This window comes from Bison bison, unplaced genomic scaffold (assembly GCF_000754665.1).
Source record: "Bison bison bison isolate TAMUID 2011002044 unplaced genomic scaffold, Bison_UMD1.0 scf7180017864064, whole genome shotgun sequence".
Classification (NCBI taxonomy): domain Eukaryota; kingdom Metazoa; phylum Chordata; class Mammalia; order Artiodactyla; family Bovidae; genus Bison; species Bison bison.
The window spans coordinates 3,919,254-3,924,528 of record NW_011494636.1 but is presented as its reverse complement, the minus strand read 5'-3'; the positions used below and the strand labels follow the sequence as shown (position 1 = coordinate 3,924,528).

The window sequence follows — 5,275 nt, the reverse complement described above, 5'->3', positions numbered from 1 at the left end:
TCTTGGAGGTAACTAAAATAATGGTACAACCTGGATTCAATGAGATGTGATAGTCACAATGTCTGTTAATTAGGCAGTTTGTCTACTTGTTGCTGAATTTTTATAATCTTACAAGGTATATATCATCCATATTTTAATAATGATCATAATAGCTAACAGTTTTCAGCATTTACTATATGCAGGGTAGAAGGGATTTACATACACTGACATTTAATATTCATAACAGCCCTGAATTATAATTACTGTCTCCATTTTATAGATAAGTTGAGACTCAAGAAGGTAATTTGATCCTTATCACAGTCCTCATATTCAGAACCTGAATCTGAACTAAAGTCTTTTTTTAAAAGGTGGTGAAGATTTACTCTTCACCACCCCAGTGCTCTTAACCGTGCCTTACAATGCCAAATATTTTTAGGACCCTTTTATTATTCTGAAATGAAAGCCACAGTTAAAATTTATTTACATGCATGCTTAGTCACTTCAGTCATGTCCAACTCTTTACAACCTCCTGGACCGTAGCCTGCCAGGGTCCTCTGTCCATGTGATTTTCCAGGCAAGAACACAAATGGGCTGTATTTTTATTTTATTCTCCAGAGGATCTTCCCAACCCAGGGCTAGAATCTGCATCCTTTAATGTCTTCTGCTTTGGCAGGTGGATTCTTTACCACTAGTGCCACCTGGGAAGCCCCAACTTATTTACATACATCATTAAAAGAATTTTTTTTGTAGTCATAATTTTTCCAGTAGTCATGTATGGATGTGAGAGTTGGACTATAAAGAAAGCTGAGCGCCGAAGAATTATGCTTTTGAACTGTGGTGTTGGAGAAGACTCTTGAGAGTCCCTTGGACTGCAAGGAGATCTAACCAGTCCATCCTAAAGGAAATCAGTCCTGAATATTCATTGGAAGGACTGATGCCTAAGCTCCCATACTTTGGCCACCTGATGCAAAGAACTGACTCATTGGTAAACACCCTGATGCTGGGAAAGATTGAAGGCAGGAGGAGAAGGGGACGACAGAGGATGAGATGCTTGGATGGCATCACTGACTCAATGGACATGAGTCTGAGCAAGCTCCGGGAGTTGGTGATGGACAGGGAAGCCTGGTATGCTGCAGTCTGTGGGATTGCAGAGTCAGAGACAACTGAGTGACTGAACTGAACTGAAACATAAACCCCTAATGCATTTATCATGTGTATATATGTGTGTGCATATATATATGTATAAACCTATAATATGAAGAAAGTCATTTATAAACAAATAATTTGTGTTCCTTCAGGTAAATGCACAGGTATGGCTGGTGAGAAAGTATGTAGTAGTAATATGTTTGTACTTAAGATATGGTTACTGTCAATGTCACAGCTACAATTCCAGACCCACCTACTAGATAAGGCAGAATAGCCCTGACAGCAGGTTTGGCTATTTGAGGAGGTACAAAGCATTAGATGAGAGTCCCATGACAATGGTCAGCATCAATGATTTTGAGACAAACAGGTATCTCTCAGTTCTCTGTGATGAATTAGACACCCAAAGAGATGTCATCCAGGAGGCTTCTCCAGAAGTAGAAGAGACACAGCCCTGTATAGGGGCTCAGGGAACAATTTCAGCCCCAAGGGAGGCAGGCCTAGTGAAAACAGCAGGAGTCAAAACAGAAGCCCAGTCCTGGGAACTAGATAATCCTGGGCATTAAAGATAATTCTGGAGGTGACCGCTGATCAGGAACACATCTACCTAAGATAGCTGGCAGCAAAAGAGACTGGAGATAAAAGTATGGATATAAATCCAAGAGAAGAATGCATAGCATAGTACACTTTGTCATGTAAATAGTTGAATCATTTAAAGAAGCATCTATTAATATGTCAAGACAATGAGTTTTGGAGTTCAATACTTGGGTTAAAATTCAGTTTCCCCAACTAGAAAGCAGGGTTTGTAGTAGTATCTCTCTAAGAGAATTCTTTTTAAAAATCATTGTGAATATTGGGAACCTTTCAGGGAGTTTGGAGTTTCAGAGCATGAACCACCCATTCTTGTATTTGTGCCTTACAATAAATGCTGTACTTTACCACACACACACAAAAACAACCCAGCAACTTAGTACTGAGCCTTTATCATGGTTCCTTCAACATGATTACTATGGATAAATGGAAATTATTATGTTCATGAATTCTCGTAGTATTTAGTCACCCTGTTTTCTCAATCAAATAGGAAGCCTTTTTCACTTTTGTTAAAAATTGGGTTTGAGACTTTACAGTTTACAAATCCCAGTTCAGAACTTGGAGAAATAAATAGATTGAAGAACTTTCACTGCCCAAGGCCAACCCTCATTCTCTCCCTCCACAGCCCTGCCCCCTACTTCACCTTGTTTCTAAGTTGTCTTTTTCTTTTTCTTTTTGACTGCTTTGGCATTACAGAGCATTAAGGATGAAGAAGAATGCATGTTGGAAATCTGTTTCTAAAAACTCAGTCACATGCAAGATGTGTTCTGCCTTCAGTTCAGTTCAGTTCAGTCGCTCAGTCATGTCCGACTCTGCGACCCCATGAACCGCAGCACGCCAGGCCTCTCTGTCCATCACCAACTCCCAGAGTCCACCCAAACCCATGTCCGTTGAGTCGGTGATCCCATCCAACCACCTCATCCTCTGTTATCCCCTTCTCCTGCCCTCAATCTTTCCCAGCATCAGGGTCTTTTCAAATGAGTCAGCTCTTTGCATCAGGTGGCCAAAGTATTGGAGTTTCAGCTTCAACATCAGTCCTTCCAATGAACGCCCAGGACTGATCTCCTTTAGGATGGACTGGTTGGATCTCCTTGCAGTCCAAGGGACTCTCAAGAGTCTTCTCCAACACCACAGTTCAAAAGCATCAATTCTTTGGCACTCAGCTTTCTTTATAGTCCAACTCTCACATCCATACATGACCACTGAAAAAACCATAGCCTTGACTAGAAGGACCTTTGTTGACAAAGTAAACTTCCCATTTGTCAGATTGCCTGTGCCCTTAGCTCCCTTTCCACCGCTCCACAGAGGCTCCCTGCCAGTAGCTCAGAAACTGGGGAGGGTTGGGGAGGAGGCTTTCTCCCTGCAGACCGGGAGATGACACACTGCCTTTGTCAAATGCAGTCACCAATGACACATGTGCTGTTCTATCGTCAGGGGAGATGGGTCAGATGAGGTCAGCCGCTCAGCTAGCGGGTACTTCTTAGTACCATCCATAGTGTTTTATTCAGGTTTTATTAGAACTTCAGTTCAGCTCAGTTCAGTTCAGTCGCTCAGTCGTGTCTGACTGTTTGTGACCCCATGAAGTGCAGCACGCCAGGCCTCCCTTTCCATCACCAACTCCCGGAGTTCACTCAGACTCACGTCCATTGAGTAGGTGATGCCATCCAGCCATCTCATCCTCTGTCGTCCCCTTCTCCTCCTGTCCCCAATCCCTCCCAGCATCAGAGTCTTTTCCAATGAGTCAACTCTTCACATGAGGTGGCCAAAGTATTGAGGTTTCAGCATTAGCATCAGTCCTTCCAAAGAACACCCAGGACTGATCTCCTTTAGAATGGACTGGTTGGATCTCCTTGCAGTCCAAGGGACTCGCAAGAGTCTTCTCCAACACAACAGTTCAAAAGCATCAACTCTTTTGTGCTCAGCTTTCTTCACAGTCCAACTCTCACATCCATACATGACCACTGGAAAAACCATAGCCTTGACTAGACAGATCTTTGTTGGCAAAGTAATGTCTCTGCTTTTGAATATGCTATCTAGGTTGGTCATAACTTTCCTTCCAAGGAGTAAGCATCTTTTAATTTCATGGCTGCAATCACCATCTGCAGTGATTTTGGAGCCCAGAAAAATAAAGTCTGACACTGTTTCCACTGTTTCCCCATCTATTTCCCATGAAGTGATGGGACCGGATGCCATGATCTTCGTTTTCTGAATGTTGAGCTTTAAGCCAACATTTCACTCTCCTCTTCTGCTTTCATCAAGAGGCTTTTTAGTTCCTCTTCACTTTCTGCCATAAGGGTGGTGTCATCTGCATATCTGAGGTTATTGATATTTCTCCCAGCAATCTTAATTCCAGCTTGTGCTTCTTCCAGCCCGGCATTTCTCATGATGTACTCTGCATATAAGTTAAATAAGAGCTTAATGAATAGCTATTTGAATAAAAAGAAATAAAAAGAAACCTATGTGACAACATAACCTTGATTCTTTGCTTACACTTCAGCCAGAATTTCCTGAACTTCTCATTCTGTGTTATGGTTGCACTGAATTTGCTGATATTAAATTTTTTCTTTGGGTAAAAGTGCAATTCAAAATTACCATCATAACTTGAGTGCAGCCCAGCAGAGAAAGTTCTCTGTGCTATAAAAGACTCCATTTTTTGCAGCTCTGGGATGTAACTTCTAGTGGGGGAAGCCACAGTACGTTTATCATAGTTAGTCTCTTACAATGCCGATTGCTGTTTTCTTAAGGGATTAAAAGTGAACTAAGATAACCTTTGAAAGTAACTTCATCCTCTATACAGGAAGTTGTCAAAGCGCTTTTCCAGGAGGAGTAATAACTTGATTTGAAAGAAACAGTAAAAGTTACAATAATAACAAACAGCTTAGTAACCTAAACGTTTTTAAAGGCAGTGTGTCAGTTCCGGGTCTGCATGGAGACACCCACATCCCCACCCTCCTCAGTTTCTGAGCTACTGGCAGGGAGCCTCTGTGGAACAGTGGAAAGGGAGCTAAGGGCACAGGCAATCTGAAAAACGGGAAGTTTGAAGGCAGAACACAGCCGGCATGTGACTGAGTTTTTAGCAACAGATTTCCAAGATGCATTCTTCATCCTTCATGCTCCGCAATGCCAAAGCATCCAAAAAGGACAACTCTTATCCCTTATAGAACAGGGTAAGTGGCCAAGAGGGTTATTATGATCTTTAAAAATGCAACAAAGGGGATGCTGCCTCTTTTTCCATGGTATATATTCATGGGATGGAAAAAGTCAATGTGAAGGCTTGCATTTGGCAGTGTGTCAATGGCACCCGACTCCAGTACTCTTGCCTGGAAAATCCCATGGATGGAGGAGCCTGGTGGGCTGCAGTCCATGGGGTCACAAAGAGTCATACACGACTGAGCGACTTTGCTTTAACTTTTCACTTTCATGTATTGGAGAAGGAAATGGCAACCCACTCCAGCGTTCTTGCCTGGAGAATCCCAGGGATGGCGAAGCCTGGTGGGCTGCCATCTATGGGGTTGCAAAGAGTCGGACACAACTGAAGCGACTTAGCAGCAGCAGCATAAGC

At 42.6% G+C, this 5,275-nt stretch overlaps 1 protein-coding gene across 2 annotated transcripts in view; it reads left to right on the top strand.

Annotated features, from left to right (window-relative positions):
• The first annotated feature begins 4,552 nt into the window (after nucleotides 1-4,552).
• The window catches only part of SELE (selectin E), a 64,556-nt gene continuing 63,833 nt past the window's right edge, over nucleotides 4,553-5,275 (top strand). For both annotated transcript variants that reach the window (XR_825011.1, XM_010836700.1), the window contains exon 1: nucleotides 4,553-4,880. The gene's annotated coding sequence lies outside the window, so the exon portion shown is untranslated. The remainder of the gene's footprint in view (nucleotides 4,881-5,275) is intronic.